This window comes from Contarinia nasturtii, unplaced genomic scaffold (genome assembly GCF_009176525.2).
Source record: "Contarinia nasturtii isolate CC-2019 unplaced genomic scaffold, AAFC_CNas_1.1 Cnas_scaffold_414, whole genome shotgun sequence".
Classification (NCBI taxonomy): domain Eukaryota; kingdom Metazoa; phylum Arthropoda; class Insecta; order Diptera; family Cecidomyiidae; genus Contarinia; species Contarinia nasturtii.
In genome coordinates this window covers 3,475,600-3,502,449 of record NW_022197768.1, presented here as the reverse complement: position 1 = coordinate 3,502,449, position 26,850 = coordinate 3,475,600, and the positions used below count along the sequence as shown (strand labels likewise).

Below are 26,850 nucleotides of genomic sequence, written 5' to 3'. Positions count from 1 at the left end.
CAGTGTGTATTCTCTCTCTCTGTTTGTCTCTCGCTCATCGAGTACGTCTATTGCTTATTCAGCGGATCATATCATCATAAATGCTGGATGGCTTAATCAGTGATAAGAGCCATAAACTTGGAACAGTCCTGAACAGAGGCTGAAATAGACAACGGACATTAGCCGAGTGCGCTGGTGTATAATGTACACTGACCAAGCATATGATACAAGAGTTAATTTTTTATTCGTTCGGTTCTTTTAATTCAAATGACGGCTTTCGTTGTTGTCCAAAAGACAATTTAATGCATTGAATTAAGCACAGGTTATGCATTTGACACGAATTTCTCTTTTAGAACTCTTAATCTAAAGAGATTTGCATTAGTTTCAGTAATAATGCCTATAGACAGTAGATTGTGTTCATTTGAACTGTGCCATTAGTTAATTACGTAAAACTGCAACGATCAATATTAAACCATACAGACATTATTAACTATATCATCAAATCAACGAAGAGAAAAAAATGGCCATTAAAAAAAACATGTGGTAACGTTGACACAAGCTTTTAGTGTGAAATTGAGTGTAACAGATTTCAGATATTTAAATAAAACACGAACAAAAACACAACGTTAAGCAGACAAAATCAGTGAAAAACATCAACCGCACATTTTCTATGGAATGTAAATTATTCTGTCTCTAACTATGTTCGAAAGTGTGTGTATATATATATGAAATGTCACCATAGTTGTTATTAGCACATATCATGAACCCTCTGGATTTACATTTCGAGTATCATATTGATAATTAAATGTTAAAAACAAATTACATGGATAACAATTTAATGAATGCATTTTAAGAAAGCTATTAAAAGTGACACACAAATTAAAAACAAAACAAAAACGAAAACAATATTAATCATTGTGTAAATTAATTGCTGTTAAAGTAACAAAAAAAAAACTCCACAATTTAGTCGCAATCATCATGTAACATCACATATTAAATCGAACATTCAAATAAACAAGCGCACTATTAACACTGAACATCAATCGGTATTAATTCACAACACTGTAAAGTAAGTAATTATTTATGTCCAATAATACATATCCATATAGTTAATCTCACCAATCCATATTTTATGTTGTTTGATTGATTGATTGAACGCGTATGACTTTGAACACACTTAAACACATTCAAAAGTATTAAGTAATCTTTCTTCGACTACAAATAGGTATTCAATATTGTATCTACTTCGCTACTAATTATAGTACCTTTGTGATGCACAAAGAATACAGTCTTTCCATATTACAAACTATTATTATTATACACAATTAACAATTTGTATGCAAAGCAGAATATTTAATGTAGATTTTCCACTTTGAATGTTCTATGAACACCACCACATTGCATCTAATAAATTATCATCAGTGTGTTGCATTATGATTAATCTCTGTGCAAAATGGTTGTGCCGTTTTTTATGCAAAATTTTCCACTTTACGTTGCATGCCGGATCCCTAAAGGGAATAATATATTGATAACGATTTTCGCACAAAATTGTTGGAAAAGATGAAATGCCAACGAATGAAATGCACTGTATACAGTCGATTACATTTTTATCGTGAATACGTCAGTCAAGCTTTTGCAGCATTCAATTTAAAAATGACAAAAAAGAAACATAGCAAGAGAATAAAAGCGCATCTATTCACAATCCTTTGCACTTTCATTTCATAGTGAAGTGACAGGCTGCAGGCAATAGGAATGATTTTGTGACAGGCGAACGGATTTCGGCGATTTTTGATATCAATTTTTGTGCAAAGAATTGATCGAGTTTTTGGCTTCCGTAGTTGATGTTTTCTCTCTGTCCTTTGTATCAGATGTTCGTCTAATAGACGACGCCTAAACATAAGAGCACTTTATGCAATCGAACAAAAAAAAAAACGAAATATTGGTGAAATAAATAATCGAAATCTAATACGTTGCGAACGTAAATAATCCATTACGCTCATAAGTATCCGTGTTATAACGAAATTACAAAATAATGAATACATCGATTTAGCAACAATTCAATATATTATCTGAATGTAGTATGTGTAGATCAGACAATATATTTAGCTGTCGTCATCTGGATATCGTCAGCAGATGATACGAAGTGAAAACAATAGAAGTGATTGTTATAGGTATATAAGCTTGATATATACTGGTATTACTATAACAATCACTTCTATTGTTTTCACTTCGCATCATCTGCTGACGGCATCCAGATGAGCTGAAATATCCAGATGACGGCAGCTAAATATATTGTCTGGTGTAGATACATAATTCATTCTAACTGTAAAATCAATGTCAATTAAAATGAGATCATCATTTTTTATTCAGGTGTACGTTAAGCGCTCGACACCTAATATACAGCAACACACATCATAATTTCATCGCTTTTCATTGGAATGTCAAAATATTAAAATCTTATTACGAAATTGGTTAATTTACGTTTCCTTTTAAATATTGAATATATTTATGTTTTCTTATGATAAATGAATTTAAATTACCAGGAATAATCATCATTATATTTTTGAATGATGTAAAATGTTGGCCGTATGTCTGGCGGTAAAATTATAAATGACCAGTTGAATTTAGAATAATTACAATTTTCATCACATTTAACATCAAACTGAAGGGCATTATGTAGTTAACTATGAAAATTACTAAAACAATCAGCGGATGTTATAGTTTGCAATTTGACCACCACTTGGCAGAAATATTTCAGTTATTATTTTGTGTGTGTGTGTGTTTCAAATAAAAAATGAAAATTCACATTCACTCTTGCCATCATGAATCCGAATCGCATTTTTATCCGAATCAAATAAGAATGAAGCCGTAGCCGTCTTTATTTATTTGATTCGATTATGTATCGATTTCGATATCGGTTCATCACGATATAAACGCACACATTTAATCGAAATCCGATAATAGCATTATACTGTAATCAGATTGTATTCACAATCCACGTCCACGTGAATGATGAGCTTTTCACAGAAACACAATATTTATATACGTAATAGCAGCAGGCAGAAAACGAAGCGACGAGTGAGCGAGCGAACGAAAGATAGCGAAATGGCTCTGTAGACTTTTTGCACACACTGTAACTATGAATTCTGGTTTTAATTTAATGTAATTATATTGGCTTTCAGAAGTTTGCACTTCAGAAATAGCATAATAAATGATCTCACAACTGACACAAAATTCGTCTTTCTCATGCCATTTATACATACATACATTTCATTTAAACTCATAGAATCGCACAATTTTGACCGGTTTTCATTTTGTGCTCATTTTCAACAAATTATTTATTAATCTCTTGCTAAATTTGTTCATGGGTTATATATTGTATTTCTGTGTATTTCAATGTCATCAATGAAACATGTATTTTTACTTTGTATCTGAAATCATTGTCCTCAATGCATGCTAAGTACGAGGGTTGCTCCATAATTTTTTTTAAAAACATATATAACACAGTTGTTTTTTGTCGAAAATGGTTTTATTGTTTTTCAAAATATTCCCCGAGATGATCGATACACTTTTGCATTCGATGAAACCATTTGTCATAGCATTCGTGCCACTCCGAAACTGATATCTCCAAAACGTGTGTTTTGAACGCTTCAACTGCTTCTTCTGGTGTCGAAAATCGTTGACCACGTAGTTTTTTCTTCACGCTTGGGAACAAAAAAAAGTCATTGGGTGCCAGGTCAGGACTGTACGGTGGATGACCCATCAGTTCGATGTTTTGACCGGTCAAAAATCGAGTAGTTTGAAAAGATGTGTGAGAGCTCGCATTATCGTGATGAAGAATTATTTTGCGACGGTGGTTGTTTTTTCTTATTTCACCAAACACTTCGGGCAAACAAATGGTGGTATACCAATCAGAATTGACGGTCTTACGATCCTCTAGTGGAACGGTTGCCACATGACCACTTCTCCCGAAAAAACAGGCGACCATTCGCTTCGAAGTGCATCTTGCTCGAACAACTTTCGTTGGGTTATCTTCATTTTGGAAGACCCATACAGTCGACTGCTGTTTCGTTTCGGGCTCATAGGCATATATCCACGATTCGTCACCAGTGACGATTTTATTAACGTCTTTTGAAGCACCACGATTGAATTTCTTGAGCATTTCTTTACACCAACTCACACGAGCCATTTTTTGTTCATCGGTCAATTTATGTGGGATCCAACGAGAGCAAATCTTTTTTACGGCTAAATGTTCATGCAAAATTGTATGTATGCTGTGGGATGAAATGCCCAAAGATGCCTCAATCTCACGGTAGGTCACATGACGATCTTCCATAATCAGTTTTCTGACAGCATCGATGTTTTGTGGCACAACAGCCGATTTTGGACGACCTGTATGAAACTCGTCTTTGAGCGAACTACGACCGCAACGGAATTCTCGGTACCAGTTATAAATTGTCTGAAGGGTTGGTGCTTCATTGCCAAAGGCCAAATGAAGTCGATCGAAACACTGTTGTTGAGATAATTTACTTCGAAAATCGTAGTAAATCATTTTACGAAAATCTTCACGTGTAAAATTCATTTTTTTGTTGAGTCGCAGTTTACCAGTCACTGTAAACAATACAAATAGCGTTCGTACGACAAAAGGTTCAGGGCACGAATACATACCAAAACATCAAACTTTACGAATATGACAATGGTTTACATCGGGCAACACTATAAGTACCATTTTAAAAAAAATTATGGAGCAACCTACGTAAAAAAATTTCTATGGCACAACGAATTCTGAATGAATGAGTTTTGCACAATTGCAATGCTCATCGATCAACCTGGCAATTTCGACTGAAAGATATAGAGCGAGGTGCAGTAAAAATAAAGAGTTCCATGTTCAATGTCAAGTGGTTATGCTTGCTCCCATTCGAGCTTCGAATTGCCGAACCAAAAACAAAGATAAATCGCTCAATTTTTCTATCTTGTTAAACCTTACGAAAACATCAATTGAATCGGGGTACAAAATTGTGAGAGAGAATGAGAAGCAAAAATAAAATGGAACATTATCAAATAAATGTTCGTATTATCGAATTATCACGTAAACTGTTTTAATACACGTACTTCAAAAAACTTTTCGTCGAAATCAGAAAGTTTGGCGACAGAGAAAATGGCGGTGTGAAACAATTTCAAGCATAGAATAAAAAAATAACAACTAAGTAAATCGTTTCCGATCGTCCATTATTCTTTCTTTATATTCTGATTGTGTATGCGCTCCAGATGTTTTGGACCATTCGAGGGTTAAGCTGATTTTCTATACCATAATTTTATCAATATCGTCCGTTCGATTCGCGTCAATTTGTTATTGTTGCAAAAAACCTATCATACAGTTTATCATTTCAATTGTGCAGCTGTCGAGTTTCCGTTTTCGTTCAACATGGGTTCCCTTTATGGCATCGAATATTAAATTGTACGCTTGTTTGATAGAGAAAACAGCAAACACGGCTGACATGGAGAGCGATGGAGAGAGAGAATGAGAAACTGCAACCAAAAAAACTAAGAATCTTGCAAAAGTCGGTCTACATCAACGTCACACGTATCCATTTCATCTCATCGCATCTCATCTTATCTCATGTTTATATGTATAGAAATTTCCTTTTTCTTTGGCTGACATTTTGTATACTCTTGATGGGTGTTAAAGTGTAACAATAATATCAATGTGTCGCGTCTTCATATCTCGCATTTTTCGCACACACGAATGTTATTTAAGCTCTTTCGAATTGAATCCTCTTACAAATGAATACACCAATGCAAGCAAAAGGAATGAGAAAAAAAATTGAAAACAGCAAAACGAGAAAATAACACTTGCTGTTCAACCAACTCGCGCTCGTTCGATTCCATACTTATAGCATTTTGCGCTCACGAATTGAATATGTTCTTCATGTATTATTTTCACTTGAAAACTAAATATTCCCAGTATACATGAGAACACACAGACACACGTTCTATATATCTTTTTCACTATTGTCCTACTTTCGATGTTAGAGATTTTCTTTTATATCCATCCGTCTTGTATTTACAACATAATAAAAAAATGAAAAACTTACAATTTCTATCGAAGTCTAAAAGAGATGAGTGTGCAGCTCTAATGCACACTGAATTGAATAATAAAACACATACACAACAAACACCAACATATTCGAGAAGAGATCAAAAGAATATTTGTTTTTTATTCAAGGGATGATTTACAAATGGCCAATTTTTACTTGGCATGTGTGTGTGAGTGTGTGGAGATCGATGAACAAAACAAATCGGGCTTTGATGGATTTTTGCTCAAGAAATGCACTTCGACACAAAAGTCAAGAAGTTTATTTAATTAATAAATATGCAGGTGTAAATTGCAATATTTATACATATCAAAGAAGTAAACCTATATGAAGACCAAAAACTTCGTTCGTATCGTTATAGCTTTGTATGGTTGTTCTGTTTGCAATGTGCATTGGAGGTTTTCTAATCTTCTTATTGATATGGCAACGCATACAGATGACTTCCCAAGTATTCATATAAAATTTAGTTGGATTTGAATAAATTCTGTGTGTCATTCACAGCATCTGCACCACTGGGCGATTCATCATTCACATATCACTCAATAGACTTTGTCATTTGATGACACGATATTGTATGTATGCAACGTTGTTCATACATTACATATGTTACATCGTTCGTACACTCGTTTTCATCATTCCAAATCAAAATCATGTTCAATATGTAAATGCTTGTGAATGGGATCCAGTGTATCTGTTCAACTCAACTCACACAAACTGATAAATAACATGCGTTTTATCGTTGAAACAACACGATCTATGATTTCGTTCTATTTTTTCGCTCTCTGTCTTTTTCCATCCATTTCTCCACCTACCTTTCACTTGGTTTTCCACAATCATTTATAAATTATGTATTTCATTCATACACTTGCATTGAAGTCATTCCTTTTGCAGCACCGATGATAACATGCGATGGACCAAAAATAAAATCCATTATCATTAAAATGAAAATTTCTCCATATGCTCATGCATTTTTAGCGTGGCTTATTTTTCATACTTTTTAGTTTTGTATGCATGTGTACGTGGTTTCAATATATGTGGTGTCTGTTCGTTTGTATGTGTGTGTGATAAAGAGTGGAAAGTAAAGTGGTTGTTTGCCAGGTCTTAATTGAACAAACATTTTGGAAATACGACAAGATTGAGATGAGACCAACCGAATAGCCCAACCACAAAATCACAGAATATTTTAATTCAATGAGCTGAGTTCTGTGAACACCAACTAAATTCAAACGGTTGCCCACCTCATGAAATAAGCATCAATTTACTCAAGAGGACATTTATCGGTTTTAAAACACACTCACACTCTTTTCGAATATGACGTAATTTGGAATTTGGCAATGTGTTGTTTTTTTCTCTCTTTCTCTCTACCCTTCTTTTTTGTTTACCGCACGCCATAAAAATATTAAAATTGATTGATTGTGCAAATGTTTTCTTTGACTACGGTAAATTGGGAGACGATATGCATGCCCTTTATCTACGTACACAATGAATACGCAATGCATTGGCATTTTACAAGTAAACATAGTAGTATGAAACTAGAGCCGAACTTTCTAAATTCGCATAAATAATTACTCGGTGCCTTTTTATCGTATGTGCTCAATGTACAAGCGTTTCGTTTTGTATTAGAGGGTTGAAGTTGAACATAGAGGCCATCTATGAACATGATGACGTCGTGTTTGTATTTATATATACAGTAAAAGTCAGAGAGAATGAGGCTGGAATATGGTAGCTAGACATGAAGTTAAAATGCATGTAATGTAATCAGAAAGAGATACAGCCACACAAAGGTAGAAATAAAACAAAAAAAAAACACAGTCCCATTTGTTCTCTGTTCGAAACGAGTTGGGAAGCGAATGAACGGCAACAACGATGGCAAATGGGCATATAATACCATGTTATCATAATCATAGGTACCATTACAAAGTACGACAAAGTATTTACATTGTAACGATGCATAAGATAGTGAAATTAAAACAAATTTCAAGTTACGAAATAGCGTACAGATTTTCGGATGCAGGCACACATGCATACAAACACATGCACAGACAAACACTTGAATCAGCTGCACATTATAAGGGGATAGTGCCAAAAAGTGTGTGTCGTATGATAAAGACAGAGAATGTGTGTCTGTGGTGATTTTTTTGTGTTATTTTTTTTAAGTATACATCCACTAAATGTGGTGAATAGAAATGTGCACACGTAGAGCATCAAGCATAGAGGATTATTTCGTTACGTACAGAGAATATTTAATGAAAGATTTCGCTTTGAAGTTGAGTTTTGTATTTGTTAGTTTGTCGGTGGAAAATTGAAGGACCTATTCCATTAGCGTCAAACCATTCTATCAGCACATATGTACTTTATTACGCATTATAAGAGAATCGATTCATTGAAGAGTAAAATTTGTACCAGATAATTACAATAATTAAAATGGTACAACTTGAGTCGTCAAGTTACATGCAGCTGCTAAAGGAAACGGCTTATCAAATCAATAGGAAGCGAATAAGTATGTGTGTGTGCGTGTGTGTATGGAAGTGAGAGAAAATGAGATAGGTAGATAGAAAACGCACCGAAGAGAAAGTGAGAGAAACAAGTAATCGGTTCACACACAGCATGCAACAAAGATTGTTGTTGTTTTTTAAACTCTCATTTGCCATGAGACGGTTATTTTATGGTTTGATATATAAACTTCAGAATAAATTACGGCGCCATATTTTTAATTAGATTTGTTAAATGACGATGCAATAAAAGGCAGCGAGACATACGAATACTTTCTTCATCACCATATAATCGAGTATATGCATTCTATTACGAAAGAGTTTATGTGCATGTGCAAGTGAGTTCATACCTGAGCTTGTGTTCGAAATGAATATTGTGTCAGTTTGAGATGATTGAAATTTGAATGACGTGAGACGTGCAAAATTAAGAAATGAGGTGCATGTGTGTGTACCATTGGTAGCTTACCAAGACGGCACAGAAAACTTACTCTGAAGAAAACAAATTAGAAATTATAATTCCAAAGAAGTCGTTCCATGCGAATCAACCGCTAACACAAAATCGTCTTTTCTCTTTTGCACACCGGTTCGTGGTAAATAAATAGCGCCCGTCGATAAGAACGATTCAAGATTCATATGTGTTTCAATCGCACACTTGGCACTGTTTGCAATCGTGATGGTATCTATCTTCAGCAGCGTTGAGGACAAAATCAATAAAATATACATCGAAAACGGGCGATAGACAACAATCTATGATGTGCAAAACAAAATACAATAGATAGCAAAAAAAGCAAATTTTGCTGCCGAATGACATCAATGATGGTTTACTTTTCCCACTCATTTCCTTCTTCTTTGGGGACGAAAACTGTGCGAAACGGGCGCCATAAGAAGTGAAAGCGACAACAAAGAATTTTCGTTTTGTTTATGGGAGAGTATAGAGAGAACGAACGCGAGAGAGAGTACACAATTCTGTATTCATGCCAAGCTGTGTGATAGATGACAAACTAAATCTGAAGAAAAATGAATAAATGAACGTGAAACCGCAACGATGATGCGAAACAATGTGCAAACTTTTCGATATTCAACTTTTAACTTCATCGTCATTTATTGTTCACCTTTTGCTTTCGATGCGTTTTCATTTTAATCAAAGTATATCGTTGTTGGTTCCTTTTTCTCCTTCTCTCTTCCTCTCTCTCTCTCTCTCTCTCTCTCTCTCTCTCTCTCTCTCTTTCTCTACTTTCTTATCTGTCTTTCTTTTTGTTTTTGCCGATGTTGCGGTTGGGCCATTGAATTTCAGCACTTTCGATTGCGTCTTCATTAGTCCTTTTTTATTTTCCGTGTTGTTTTTTTTTCGAATGCATTGTGAAAAGCACCCATGCTTCACACGACGTGTGTATGTTTATTCGCATGTGAAGGGCACTAGCAGTGCGTTGTTAATGGTCAATCAACGGCAAAATTCATTTCCATTTTCTGTGAACGCAAAAAAAAACAAACCGACGTTTCAATGAAATCTGAATTTATATTTGCACAACAAGCCCCAAGTCTATCGACTCATATTTATACTGTGCAATAACATTCAAGATTGAACAATAAAACCGTCATATGTGTAGTGTACGCATTTTACGACTGTATGGTAGTTTTCATATATTTCGTATTAGATAGATGAATTATGAATGTGGCAATCAAATGAAATCGTTTTGACTTTTGCATACATTTGAATATTGAAAAGCATATAACGAAATAAAAAATCAGACGGTGTATTTGCATTATGTTTTTTGATGTTGTTATTTTTGTCGCCCGATATTCGTTATGGAATGGACCGGCATTCGTTATCCTTTTTTTGCTGCCCCCAAAATATGCCATTCGGTTTGAAGAAGCGTAAGTTGAAATGGTCAAAAAGCACACCATATTACATTGTATGTGCGACACATGCGAGTGTAATGACACTAGTCGCGCGGTTTTTCTCATTTAATTTTATCGCTTTTATCGCGCCCTTTTATCGCCTTCCACCGCTTTTTTCTGCATACAACTACTCTTTCTGTGTGTCGTTTCAACTATGAGTTGTTGTTTTTTTTTTGTTCATGAACTTACTTAAAATAAATCATATGTTCGCTTTGGAGTTTACTCTTTTTTATGGTTTGGCTATTATATTTCTTTTTGTCGTACACGTGACACACGTTTCGTGTAGGGTTCCATCGTCTACGACAGTGATTAAAATGAATGAAAAACACATATAACTATTCGGATTCTCATTCAGGCACAGTAAACTATAAATTGAAATCACGTTAAACAAAGTGAAATAAAATGAAGCGAAACGAGCTTACATATAATGTTTATTGCATGCATCGAGCCCTTCGCATTCACACATTCATTATTATTGAGTTTTATACATACGTACATTTTCATTTTTCTCTGTTCTTTTTCAACATTTATCAACAAGCACCAAGCGAAATTGAACAACAACAAAAAATCAGCAAACAAAAAATAAAACTTCAATCAACTTAAAACCATGCTCAAGCTGTGATAAACTTTTTCGTTTAAGTTCAATAACCCATAATTGTTTCGTCTTTCATTTTTTTTATATCAGTAATTTTATTCGTTGGCACATCAATACATCGATATCGGATGACATTCTTTGCAAAGGGGAAAATCATCCAAAAGTGGTCACAGTACAAATCTCCACGAACTTTATATTGAGTTTTCATTAGAAATACGCCGAAATAATTATAATAATACATGAAATAATTTCGAAACGTTAATTTACAGCACCTTAGTCACATGAACGGGCATTACTAACTACGTCATGGTTTCAGAGTTGAGATATGGTTTTATGTGATTTTCCCCTTTGCATTTTTGTCATCGATTGATTCACTTAGGAACATTCACGATAAAACCAATAAATCGAAAACAAATAACTTGACTGTGTTCGAATTACACACTGGTAACGTCCAATTGGATATGGTTACATGGTTTTTATAGCGAAAAAAATCGAAAAAGAATAAAAAAAAAGAAAATGTGTTTGCTGACATTGTTAAGTCGATGTTAGATTTGAAATGGACATTTGTTGGATTATATGAATATTCTACGGCTTATCTTGCTATAAAGAAAATAATGGTATCAAAAATTATTTTGACCCCGTGTAGAATGAGGTGTTTGGTTTTTGTTTTGACATAACGACATCTATTGTGTTTCCAAATATTGTGTTGTCTATTGAATATTATGAAAGTACATTTAAAAAAAATTCATTCGGACGGTTTACCGACAACTAGGAGAGCCCAAATTGCAAAAAAGTTACAAAAAGAAAATTAAAACCCCTTCCAATTTGTTTTAATCGATTCATTGAAATAGTCATTTTTCACAGCCAGCAAGAAAAAAAAAACATGAAATCAGCGGCACCAGAAAATCATTTTAATATCTTTCATTGTAGAAAAATGACCAAAGAAGATTTGATTTCGTACTAAAATGGAAATTTGATGACGAATGTATTCAACATGAAATTATTGGAAATGTTCCAAGCTTGCCCCTGTCTTGTGTACCGCTATGATTTACTTAAATTGACGTGTTTCCAGCGTGTCAATCAAGTCAAGCAAATCAAACAATGAAACACACTATTGACACAGCCATATAAAGTGATCTAAAAATAATTAAAGTGAATTTCGAAAAAAAGCAGTAGGTCAATCCATTTAATGATAGTTAGAAATTTCAGGAAATTGAAATGCCACACATAGTTGATTCATTGAGATGCCTCAATTAATAATGTATATAAAATTACACTGTAATGTTTATATGTCCAACTTTGAAACAGATTTTCATTTAATTGGATCCATTTTGTTCTAATTTCAGGTGAGTGTGATAGATAAATACTGGACTCAAAAACCACATACACCGACACGAAAATTGTTCGCTTTGTATATAATAGACAACTTGACCAAATGTTGGCCTTTCATAACGAACATATTTCAAGTAAGTGTTTACGCTCCTGCATTTTGATTAATATGGTATTAGTAGAAAATTATGAATGACAAATTGGTCGGTTTCAATTAAATTAAAAAGAAAATATATAATTGGCCTTCTTTTCCAATAATTCAAATGTATTCGAAATCGAAGAGTTCAACGATCGATACTTGTAAAAAATGTTTCACATTTTCAATATGCATAAGTGGAGTTTCAGGTCGTGAAGTGCATTTCTATTCTCGCATAGTATACCCTTATTTTGCTACATTTTGTCGCAATCAACTACAATTAAACATCAATTCCAACCACTTATTTATCAAGTTTACACTATAAAGGATAATGACGATGATACTCTACAAAATGAGCACATAGCGTATTAAATGGATTGTGCAGAGCAAAGCGTGATTTTAGTTTGTTTTTTCTTTTCATTATTATTATTCTTTTTATTTTTTCATCGTTGATATATTTTTATGCTCCACTACAATCATCTATCCATAAAAGGCTCCGTTATTCCATGAGAACGACATCAAACATTGACTGTTACAAATATCAGCAATAATCGTAATAACAATGTAATGACTTTGATGACGAACAAAATAGCATACGCGACAAAGCACGATCGGGAGAAAAACCAACGTGGAAGCCAACAATGAAGTAAAGTAGCGAAAGAAGATGAGAAAAAAAAGTGAAAACATCACGTGGTAAAGGGAGTAGAGAGCGACTGAGTGAGAGAGAGAAAAAAAAAAGAAAGGAGAAAGAGAATGTAGAGAAGTGCTGAACAAAAGACAGAAAAACCAACTATTATGAGCATGAGAACGAATGTGTGCCGCCCGAACAATCATACAAGATAAATACATTCGATACCGAAAATATTTAACAAAAGGAGAGACGGAAAAAGAATTGGAGCGATGATGAGACTGTCAACTGTGACAAAGGCAACAGCTTTCTTTGTGTAAAAGCAGATACAAGATATGAATATAAGATAGAATGTCGGCTGGAAAACCCGCCAAGGGAACGTCATTGAAGAGAGGTAAAAAAACGCCACGCCAAAATGCAGAACACACACATAAAAAAACGAATAAACCAACAGCCACAACAACAGCAACGTGTGGAAAAGCAAGCGACGTGCACTAAATAGGCGAAAACAACCGGAATCGATCCAAAAAGGCTTTTTGCATTGCTTACACCAAATTTAAAATTACTAAATTTTCGCCCATTCTCAGCACCACAACTTTGATGAAGCTTTCGATCAATTTGTAGATATTTAAGTCCAATTTTCTCTCTCTATTTCTCTCTTTCGTTGTTCGTGCACCCCCGCCAACACTTTCTCCATGCCTCCCATTCTCTATGCTTCCATTTTAGCAAATGTCATTACTTCTCTAAAAGTGAATGTCATTTTGATTTACGACTCGGCTATTCTTACACAAAAAAAAATGCGAGAGAAAAAGAATCTGACAAAAAAGTACTCACAAAAAGCGTATATTATGAATCATGATCGAATGATAAAGAGGATGAGACGACAACAATGACAACAACAACAAGCATAATAATAACAACAAAGAAGAAAAGTATTTGGTAAAAAGTAAAACACGCGAAGCAAACAACAGAAAAAGACCCAGAGACACTGAAGCCATATTTTCCAGATGCACTTCAGGCGAGAACAATGAGACGAACGGACTGATGTTAACAAGAACCGAACCGTATTATGCTCAGAGAAACCATCTTTCATCTAAAAGCAAGTTCACATTCAGTATTCTCTCTCTTTTTTCGTTGGTCGCTGATTCGTTTTTTTTTGCGGTGAGCTTTGATATAATTTGCGGGAGGTAGACGAGGAGCATTATAAAAATCAATATGAAAGAGTACGGTAATGGACGCGCAAGCGGCCAATGTGAATTGAATTGCAGAAAGAGAGAAAACAACAAAAGAACAAGACCAACGGGCCACAATACAGGCAGAATTACGACACAAATTCAAAACACTAGGATATTACTTCGAACTGCACGAAAGAATGGGAAAATCGTTGTGGTTTTTGATTTACAATATATAGTTAATGTGCTTTACAACTTGCGTTCTGTATGGTCGCATTGGGATCGACATCTCTTTTTTTCGGTTTAATACTCAAACCGTGATGAATTTTTTTTAAATTGCTTATAGAAAGACCACAAAAAACCAAGTTAGCCAGTCAATATGCAAAAAAAAGTAATAAAAATAATGAAAAAGGACATGAAATTTGTCATAAATGCAAATATTATCCTTTTATTATTCGGTGGAAGAAAACATAAAACTGAGTTGATTGTGCAACTGGAAAATGATCACATTTCATCGATGCATTTATACTCGAAATGTGATTGATTTTTCGTCTTCAATAAAACCGATATTTCATGGGAATTTTGAAATAAAATTACCAATTCGCATAAAATAAAGTACCACCGATAGGAAGTTCCCTCCCATCCTATGAAGATATTATGTTAATACAGTAATTAAATAAACATTTGGAGACTGTTTAAAAGGGAATTGTTCGTTGTCCTTCATAACTCATCGAAAAATGAAATTTTTCATCATCAAGCGATTGGAAATGTATCCGAATGGATAGAGTTTTTATCGTTGAATCATTATTCAAATTTTGAATAATGTGTGTCCAATATGCTATCGACGTACTGCACACATTTCAAAATGTACTCCGATATACTGTTTGCTACACCTTGAGCAACATTTATTTATTTATTTTTTTGTATGCATATGTATACAAAAATATGAGAAAACATGTTTCTAATTTGTATTTTCCTTTTGTTTAAATTGCACGGGAATGCGGTCTATGTACATGTATGTGGTACGGATGTGATCTGATGTGCGCGCTTTTACAAAATGCAAAACAAAAAAAACATGGAAAACAAATGGCAGGCTGCGCGTTTTTGACGTACTTCCAGACGCGGGACAACCCAGAAAGTGCAGCAATCGCTCAGAGTGTGTTGCATGAAAAACAGACATTACCAGGGGTAAGTAAACAAACACGTATTAGATAATAAAGTATATAATTTTTCGTTTTATTATTATGATTATTATAACATGCTTCTATAGTTAGTAAATGTTGTTGTTGGTTCAATTTTATTTGTGGTCTATGATTTCATGTAAACATGAACGAAAGTCAAAATAGTATTTGTCGTTTTGGCAATGTCTTTTCTCTCTGGTATTTCTATGTTTTTTTGGTTGTTTTTTTTGGTTTGGTTTTGTTTTAAATATTCAATGGGTTTTCTTTTTTCATGTGTCGGTGTTTCTATTGTCATTTATGTTCACATTTTAGCTGTTACACGTGGCTTATATAGTACTACATGTAACAAAACATCTCTCAGTCAATTTGTGTGCACGGTATATACATAAATGGGTTTGTATTTTTGTGTGCATTTACCACTAATGACTTCTCTCCCGTGATTCGTGTTCGCTAAAATATATTGTGTAATTTTTATTTTTATTTATGTACCGACTAAATCAAAGAGACCAAGAGAGAGAGAGAGAGAGAGAGAGAGAGAGAGAGAAAGAGAAAAGAAATGTTCACCATTGAGCTACTAATTTCGATCATTCACTTCAATTGATTCGAGCTGTTTTCCATTATAATCAGGACAACCATTATAATGCTCACGTTAACACCGTATAATTAAATTCATTTAGCATTGGTAATATAAATTTTGTTCACAAATGTCCAACGACACATATCTCAGAATGAAATGCGTGAATTTTTATGCGAGCTCACATACAAAACGATATAAAAGGCCATCGGGAAAATATGCTCAAGCACAGAAACGCCAAATATTATTTCCATAATTTACATTTCTCGTGCGGAGAGAGAGAGAGAAGAGAAGAAGAAGAAGAAAAAAATAGAAAAAGGCAAAACAGATGTAAATTGATGTTGCATTTTATTTCAGTTCGAAAATTGTTTGCGTAATTTATATTCTGTATGGTAATATGGAATTTCTCTTCAAATCACCCATTCTTCTGTCACTTTTTCTCTTTCTCTCCGTCTCTCATTCACTCTTTGTTGTTCTTTTTTTCTCGCTCTGTTATTTTAATCACTTTTAATGAAATTTAAATGTTCTTTGTAAAATAAATTTTGCAACATGAAAAAAGTACATTTAAATTACGGTGCAAAGTGCGATGAACGATAGCTATGAACGCTGAGTGCGCACTTTAGCGCAATCATGTATTATAAAATGAAATATTACCATACAGATTGATTTTGTAACGTGCGCTTATTTCTTATACCAACCGTTTTATCGACGATTCGTAGTGGTGTAAAAGAAAACGTTTAAGAATATACACAGCGTACAGTATTTATGTACAATGCAAATACTAAAAATAACATTCAAACATTATAAATTATTAGGAAAAAAAAATTGGATAAAAATCAGCTTTCAAATGGAATCGGCCGATGAATAAGTCGTTGGATTTTATAAGAAATGAAAATGCCGTCTTATAAATTTGTGAATTGAATGAAACCAGCGAATATTTTTGCCAACGATTTCAAAATTCTTGCTGAGCAATGCAATTGAAATCAATTGATGAGCTTGAGGAAAACTGCAACCAAATCATTTTACCTGACCCGATTAAAAAAAATGATTGAAAACAATCGAAGAGTCAATTTCATGATTCATTTCGATAGAGTATTCTTCATCCTTAGTATTTGTCTGCCATGAAAGAGAAGATATGCAAAATGAAAAATGCGAGCTGAGAAGAAAAAAAAGTAAGAAATTCCTCAACACTCATCAACACATTTAAATGTATACAGTTTTATGTTTATGAAGAATAAAACATAAAATACAAAATGAGCAAAATGTTCGCTATGCGTGTAGGCTGGTCGTGCCATGAATATTATAAAATGATGCTAGTGCACATGTAAGACGCACCATAGATCTTGAAATTACGATTAAAATCAAAGAAAAATAAATTCTCGGAGACGAGAAAATGGAAAAGGCAACAGTCTCGAGTGAACAGCAACAGGAGCAATCAATTTGAATGTTCTAACCGATGTAAATGGATGTTCAATATTCTCGCCGTATACATCTCTTACTTCTCTCACATCCGAAATGTTTTCCGAACGCATAAAAATGAAAGAGTAAAATAGAGAGATAGAGAGAGTAAAAAAAATGAAAAACTTAAGAGCAAACAAAAAAGTGGCATAATGGAAAAAAGGCATCGAATGTGAGGCTGGGCATTCATTCGAAGCAATAATAAACAATATTGGAAATGGAAACAATATGCGCACATGGGTGTTGATAGTTGTATAAGTAGCCACCATCGTCATTATTTACACAGAGCACGTCCGTGAGCTCACATATCTCCCGTTTGTAGACTGTATAATGTATACAAGCGGCACACACATATTTGACTCATCTTTTTTTTTCTTCTTTTTCTTCTACTATTTATTTTCATTCTCTCTCGCACTCGCTCGCTCGTTCGCTATTCTACATTGCCTTCCATACTGATCTGTTATGTTTGTGCTATTTATATAAAACAAAAATGAAAATTCATTGTGTATACACACCGCATTCAATATTCATGTGTAAATACTTGCGCGCACTTTTTTTTTCCTGCCCCATCTCTTTTACATTTTTCAATTTATGTTGTTGCTTTAGTTTTTATTACATTTTCTTTTTCTCGATTTCCGAGCAATCTAGTTGCTGCTGTTGCCAGTGTTATACGTTTCTGCTGCTGCTGTTGTTGTCGTTGTTGTTGTTCTTGTTGATTTTTTGTTTTCAATTTCACATCGTTCCACTGTGATTGTAATACATGTACTGCCTGCTTAATTTGTTTTTCAAATATTCGATTTTAGTTGGCGAATGCTGTGTATGATTCCTGTTCCTATAAAATGTTCTCTTTCTCTCGTGTATGCACATTGTTCAAATGACTGAAAATGTAAATAAATGCGCATCAACGAGAAAATCGAAACGAATTAGTCAGTTTCAATTTGAATTGAGTTGCGCGCGCGTGACGCCTCTTGTCTCTGATCGATTTGATTTATTTTCTAAATTCCATTTATTGAAATGGTTCATAGTTTAATATTGATTTCGATTTATTTGAAATAATGGTGAGTTCTAACCGTTACTACAATCTTGTCAGCATATATACGCACCCACACACGCACACCCTCACAAACCCAATTGCAACACAACAAAATTCCGGCATTTTTGGCAAATTTTTGTGTTATTTTTTGGGTTGAATTTCGGTTGATAAAGTCAGGCTCAAGCCATTCATCAACGCGTTTGCATTATTATGTCAAATGCGAGAATTTCATTTTTTAACTTGCATCGTGCCATTGTGACGTGTCGATACAACTAGAATTGTGTTCGTTTTTTTTGTTGTTGGTCGAATTATTGTGTTGCATGGTTTGTTGATTTCAAAACAAAACGCGAATTAGTTTTTGGACGTGTGCCCTTTTTTTCGGTTATATGCTTTTACCAATCGAAATTTACCGAATGTGCGTGTTGTTTCTATCTAAATCGATTGTTTTTGTTTTTATTTAAAACGAACATTGTGACAACTTAACCAATTAATCAATTCTGGAGGTTCGAATTTGCTAAAATATCGCGAAAAGTGTGTCGTTTATTTGTGTATGGTGCATTTATGCCTATGTTATTTATGCAGGTGCGAGTGTGTGTGTGTGTGTGTGTTGAGTAGCTTTCTCGAAATTGATGCAATTTTTGTGCACGACTCTGTGATTTCTGCGTTTCGATTCAATCCATTCGACATATTATTCATTCTACAAATGCATACATTATTCACAATAAAGCTAGTGTTAGGTGTGTGCCACACACCTTTTTAAAATGATTTATAGTTACCTCTTTTAACATTACTTTTGCAAAGCATGTTCGTTTTGCAATTGCCAACAATTCTCAGACTATATTTGTGCTGCTGCTACTAATGGCTCTGAAATTGTATAAATGAATGATTGACTGGCATTGTGTATGTGTGGTTAGGTGTGAAAGTCAGAACGAGAGAAACCAGTAAAAGTCAGTAAAGCGTTCACAACAATACAATTAAATAATTTTGCCACATTTTTCAACTTCTTGTACAAACGATGAATTGTAACATGTTACAGTTGCCAAAGAATCACCATATAAATGTATTCTGTTACTCTTCAAAAGAAAGAGGGGATGTAACGAGAAAAAAGTGCCGGCAAAAATAACAACGAAAAAAATAAAATTGGAGTGAGTGAGCAAGAAGAAGCGATGTGATCATTTCTAACCATAAGCATTTGGAATTTGAAAATTTTCAAAGCGCCATAGAATTTGTAATGCATTTGCTGAGAACTCAAATGGCAAATTAATCCAAAAAATCAAGCAGCTCATTTATTGTCAAATAAAAATATTTCATTCCGTTTGAAAGCCGGCTCTGTATGTACGTGTATGTTTTTTTTCATTACCTCACTCATTTTTCACTTCGTTCATTGATAGAATGCAATCTCATTCATTCGCTCACAGCGTTTTTTTTTCGTTCTTTCCGTTCACATTTGCAATGAAAACGAAAAACCAAAACCGAAGACAAAGATGGCCGTGTATTTTCCCATTTATTCAGATTGTAACAAGAAAATAATTTTTTTTGATTATATTGTATGTTTCAAGAGAAAATGCATAGAAAAGGGAAAAAACACACATATACACCGAACTGAATTCAAAAGAGTGATTTTTTTCTTCGTATGCAAGTGATTTTACTACATTTTCTGGTATTGCTGCCGCTTGCATCGTACACCACATTCTGATTTTGCCGCCCTGTTTTTAGTGATTTTCCGCTATGTTTCAATTTTGAATGGGAAATCATATAAAGCCGGGAGACCAAAAGAGTCAAAATGAATAGAGTGAAGAAATTAAGAATGAGAAATGGGCGAAGCGAGCGCGCGAAAGAGAGTGAGCAAACGGCAGTCCAACAGACATTTTTCGCTAGCATCAAGCCAACAAATAACATTCACATTCGTTGAATCATCAGTGTGCACAGTCTGCACATACACACACACACACGTATACATACATATCCAAAAAAAGCTTCTCGAAAAAATCGTCGCCTCAACGATTTGAATAGGTCGAACAGTGAATGGGCTGATTTGTGGTGGAACGAGTTCTAAAAAAAAACGTACAACTGGAGTGGAAATAATGCACACAATGGAACAATGTATGTATCTAAAACAAATAATCGCAGCTTCTTTTCGATTCAGTTGGGCTGGCAATTTTTGGCCAACTTTTACGATGGGCACAACGAACGAACCGAATAGATGAGAAACAAACAAAAAAAACAATAACCCAGCGCCAGGTCTTGAAATATCGAGAAAAAAGTGTTCCAACATGCTGTCGAATGCACGCCAAATCATACAGAAACACAATGACAGGTGGCGTTTTCAGTGCGCATTCAATGCCGAAATGTTTGAAGTTACTATCAATTTTCAATTTGACACGAATGCAATGCGTTTCGACAGCCTGAACTGAAATTTCTTTTCTTTTTGGAATCTGTCAATCGATCGACGCGGAATGTGTGTATGTCTCTATGTTATGTATGTTTGTGTGACGATGAAAATTACACCTCGGCTTCTTCTAGCACATGCCACCTTTGACGCTCCACCATATTCCATTTTACATCTCATCGTCATCGTTGTGCCATCGTAATACAATTTGAATTTGTCAGCATTTGCTTTCTTTTCAAATGTGCTACGGCATAGTTTCGTTCTCCTTCTTTTGTCAGCGCGTTCGCATTTTTATATTTTTCCCAAATTGCTCAAATGACAAATTACTGTTTTCTTATTGTCCCTATTATTCATTTTAACCACACAGTGGCTCACAATCACATGCACAACTCAAATTGCTTACACATTCTCCAAAAAGTCAGATTCTCCAAACCAATTCCGTTGCCACCTTTTCACAAAACCGGAATGGCAAAGAAGCAACCGAGAGAAGAAAATAAAGAGAGAAATATTCATTCCATGCCATTTGTAACAAACAATAACCGAATAGAAAAGGCACAAACAAACACAAAACGTCGAAGAAAAAGTTTCAGACGAGCCGAAGAATAAAATTGTGGATTTAAACACGATATTTTCTAACTTTTGTTCTCAGTTTCAATTTATTTCACGAGAATTTCTTCCGTTTATCAATCAACACATGCAATTGTGTAAGCGAATCCTTTGTACTTTTTAAAATGCGAGAGATATTTTCTTTTATTGGAAATTGCTTGTCGGTATCCTTGGATAAGCAGAAAAAAATACAAACACACATAAAGAGAGAGAAAAAGAGAGAGAGAGAAACCATTTTGAAAGTGGTATTGAGATCACACACACACACACATGCCTGTACAATGTATGGAATGAATCGAAAGCAGAGTGTATCAATTTCGACATTTGCTGGTGATTTTATGCATTTGCTTGGCTTCAAATCGAACAATAATTTCAGTGCTCCTCTAATTGTGTCGGAAATATTATAACACTCGTAACTGTGCTGCAGCAATTGTTCAATGAGTAAAATACAAGTATCGTGAAAACGAAAAAAAAGAGAAAAGAAGAAAAAAAGATGATTAAAGTGCCTTGAACATATTTTCAAATTATACCAAATATGTTCTATAAATAGTGTTCATTGTGAGGAATTCATGTGGAAAAAAGTCTTAATTAAAAATACATTGTTTTCAATAATAACAGCAACAACGAAACCCCAAAAAAGAGAGACAACAAATACCTTAATAAGAACAAATTGAAAAAACAAGTGCTCTATTTGAGATAACAACACGATGGAAAATATATACGATATGATTATGCTGTCGGAGCGCCTAACCAGCCTTTATGAAAATCAACCAATGGTAAATGTTATAATGTTTTTTGTTTTACTCTATTTGATGTGTTTTATTTCTATCACTCATTTTTGCATTTCGATTCGACAACAACAAAAAAAATTCACTGCACTTTCAATCAATTTGTGTGTTTGTTCCTTTTTATTTATTTTTGTTGTTCGATTTGATATTCTGTGCATTGAATCGCTAATGAATGTTCAATGTGGCGCGACATTTATATTTTATGTATATCATTAATATTATTTATGAACGAAATTTGATGTGTGTGTGTGTGTGTGTTTTTTTTTTTGTTAAATGTATTGTTAAAACAAAAACATTTTTTTCTTGTTTGTTTCCGTGTGTTTGTTTATCATCGATGATTCAATATTTTGTGTGTGTGACATAGTTTGATGATGATTTATGCAGTGAATAAATTTCAATGGTCATTGGAAAAGTGATTGAGACGAGTCTTATGGGGAATCGATGATGAATCACTCTCATGCGATTACTTCCATTTCGATATGCAGACAGTAACAAATGGTTATGATTTTGCGACCACCCAAAATTCTTAGAGTTTTGCAAATATTTCAATTCGGATAATGTCTGTTATATTTCACTTACTTTGCATAATCAAAAAAAAAAAACGCAGAATTAATGTAAAAAAGAAAAATACTGTTGAGTCGTGGCGGCTTTTTTTGCTATAAATTGCAAGAAAATCGTATATCAATTTGAGGTTGGATAAGAAATTTTTTTAATTAAAAAAAATTAGCGAAATAATTTTCAAGAGTAACTTATTTTCATGAAAAGTTTAAATTACAAATTTTTACACAAACGTTGGTTCGGTGGAATTTCATTTTCGCGCAATACGGTTTCAATCATTTCGCGATTGACGTCTTTCTTAGGGTTGTGTGTGTTTTTTTTTGCAAAGTGCTTGAGACTCATGTCTCGGCCATCAGTCGAACGAATTGGAATTGGAACGAATGCCTGAAAAAACACACACACAACAACAACAACAACTATTCGGAGTCATTGTTCTAATAAAATTCCGCGCGTATGCTTCTCAACTATGCGGTGATTCGACAATGTGCGTCAGAAGTTTGTACTAAAATTAAAACGGAGATTTGCTTTTCGTCTTCTTCATACAAAATAAATGAAAACAAAAAACAAACCTTCGTACTTATTTAACATGAACATTTTCGTACATTACACAAGCATCCTCTCATGCCTGCCATATACAACTATTCGAAAATGAATATAAACCAAATGCCATTGAATCGACATGTGTTTGGAGAACTAAGCAAAACGAATGAACAAAAAAAGATTAAAAAAAATGACGAATTGAGAATTCAAATGATCAATTCAATTCTGTTTCGAATGATTGCTCGGTCGATGTTCTATCATTATTTTTCTTTGGAATGTTCACTGTTCAATGGCCTACCGAATGCCGTCGTATCCATTTTCATTCTTCAATATATGCATGGAAAATCCATGGTTGTAATCAAGCAAAAGGCAAAATATATGTTTTTAATATCCGCTTGATTTCTAGAAAACGAAATTGCAACAACAGTGCACACATAAACTCTTACTCTCTCTACTTCCTCACATCATTTTCGGTTTATTCGGGTTCTTTTTTTTTCACTTATTCATTTGCCTTTCTCATTCGTAGTGAATTACAAATTTCACGATCACACGTTTTACATAATCAAATCAAAGTGAAGAAGAGAGAGAGAGAGAAAGAAAGCAAAAGGAGGAGAGAACTTTCTGAAATACAAATGTGTATTTCAGCTTCATCGGTTTTGGCATGGAAAATCAAAAAGTTACGCTCGTTCAAGAGTTATTTCAATCGATTGAAAATATAAATTCCATAGTTTATCATAAATAAATGTTCAAAACTATTCACATTGATGCGGAACGCGAATTTGAAAATTGCCGCTGCTTTTACAGCCGCCATCCGTCTCTATGCCGAAATAGATTTTATGTATTTCAGTAGAAAAACTCTCAATCGACTCATACATGTGTATGTGTTTGTGTATAGTATCTTCATTGTGTAACATCACTGCACCAGCGGCATTTACTAACAACAGCATAATATCTGAACGAATCATTCATTCGCAATGTGTATCGTTAAAATGTAATCGTTTTTATTCTGATTTACCGTTAGGTCATAGAAGAGAAAAACGGTTCGGAGCAAAACCAATTCTATGAAATTTATGTTTTTGAAATACCAATTAAACAATCCAAACAAATGAGAGCAAATCAGCTCAATACTATTTCTAAACAAAAAAATAAACATATTTTTCGAATATATTTCTGCATCATTTCACAAATGTTCAAATTAAAGAACCCTTTTCGACATAAAATAACCGCAAATTCTAATCATCGTCAATAAATTGATAAAATCGCACAAAAAGTCACATTTAGCTATGTTTTTTTTTTTGCTCGCTGTTAAATTGGCAGTAAATTAAGTTGATTTTATAATTCATGTTATGAGTTTATTCAATTTTTCTCGTTTAACACAGCAATACAAAAAAGATTTTTTCCCGTATAATAGACATTTCCGTTTCTTTGCATTTTTGCTGATACTTATTCTTCTAATCAAAATCATGTGTTCTCCGTGGCTCAACGTGAACACAACACTCTTTTTCCCGATGAACTAAAATAGTATATGTTTGTGAAAAAAACAAAAACAATCCTAACACGCTATACAGTGTATTTGTGTAAATATGAAGGTATTTATAATGCATTATAATAACAAAATGTTTCAATTATGTAGTGAATGCAATGTGTTTGATGAGCAAATATGTTGGCAGGAATACAGCGTAAGAATCTGGTGAAAAATACGCAACACTGTGTTTTTTTTTTATACAGAGTTATCGCACAGTTTTAATGCTCATCAAGGCGGCAATTGAACATATATAAAAATGGCAAAAAGAATTGTTTGATCCTATATGCTTCGATATTTTTTAGTAATAGCATTTTTGCTAGCTGTATTTCATCTAGTCTATTTCACTCACCAGTTCAATTAATTAACGTTGAGTGTGATCGCTATTATGTTGACCAAATTTACAAAAAGTGAGTGATTGACAATAAAAAACGAAGAGAGAATACTGCTTTTTGTAATATGTCTGTTCGAACAAGTTTCGATTTAAAATATCATAAATGGATCCGTTCAAAACGATGCGATATTGATTTGCCATTGCTGATTATTACAACAACACAACAGGGAAAACAAAAAAATAAAAAAAGAGAGCATCAGAGTGGATAAAATAAAAGGAGTTGACATCGAACGGGAAAAACTCAGGAAAATATGAAATTTTAATGAGAAATGTCATGCGCTGACAACCATTTCATTGACATCGAATGAAATTCGTTATGTATTTCGTGTTAAAATGAGATAAATACATCTAAAGAATGCAATGAACATTCTCTGAATAGTAAATACGATAGAGATAAATATTGAGCTACACATTTCAAATCACAATGATGAGTTAAACCGAGAATCGATTCTCGTTTTTTTCTCCATTTAAAATGAATGCAAAAAGTTTTGAACGGGGCATCGCAAAAAAAAAAACAAATTGTAAAGATATGGAATTCGGCTAAGTCTAAGGCTGCAAAAATGTTGCTATCTCAAAACAAAGATATGTGCGCCGAAAATCTAACGATACACGGGCATTCACAATTCAGTGCACAAAAATGCGATTAATTTTTTTGTAGTTGTAGTAGCAGTAATTGTCTTTGTTGTTGTTGTTTTGTCGTTGTCATCGTCGGTGGTGTTGTTGTTCAGCTTCACTCCTGTACATTTACAGAAAGTGGTGTATTAGCTCGGCTTAACAATTATGCAAAGTACCATCAGGTCGGTATTTCGAATAGATTTCCATTTCTCTCTCTCTCTCTCTCTCTCTCTCTCTCTCTCTCTCTCTCTATTTAACTGCTTCGTGTGCGCGGGTGTACGTGTGAGTGTGTCTCGACAACGACATTTGCCGCACTACTGAATATTGCAATTATATTCTTTTGGCTGGTGTATGCGCCTGTTTTCATTCATTTGATGGGTTTTTTCCTTGTTTGTCGGAGAATTCGCACTGAAATCCGTTGAAAGTTCGAACAGAGCGCACAAAACACAAATGAAAACCATCAAATACAATACAATCTCGTCGACCATTTTTCAACAATTCATTCAATCTCGCTCTCGACTCTTGTTCCATATTATTTTTTTTTTCTATCTCACTCTCTCTTCTCCTTCTACTGTTGTATTCCAGTCCATTTTTCTCTTCTGTTCATCTAATTGAATCCATTTTGCGATTTCAATTTATTTCGATTTTAATTCAAACATTTTTTAGAACAAAGACCAGGAATACATTTCCATGCTTCCATGTGTGCTGCGTATTCCCATTAATTTTTTTATATTCTCCGTCCTTCTCAACACTCTGGTCGCGTTTTTGTCATATCTCTTTTGCACTTTCACTTCTTTTTCATTCAATCGGGCGCATAACCACACAAAGCGTATAATAAAAATGTAAATCGATAATTTCCCTTGCTGT

General features: G+C 34.0%; 1 long non-coding RNA gene across 1 annotated transcript; it reads left to right on the top strand.

Annotated features, from left to right (window-relative positions):
- The first annotated feature begins 919 nt into the window (after nucleotides 1-919).
- LOC116338769 lies at nucleotides 920-15,513 on the top strand. The gene is made up of 3 exons (XR_004200918.1): nucleotides 920-1,048; nucleotides 12,407-12,526; nucleotides 15,419-15,513. It is a non-coding gene; the product is annotated as an uncharacterized LOC116338769 (long non-coding RNA).
- The last annotated feature ends 11,337 nt before the right edge of the window (nucleotides 15,514-26,850 follow it).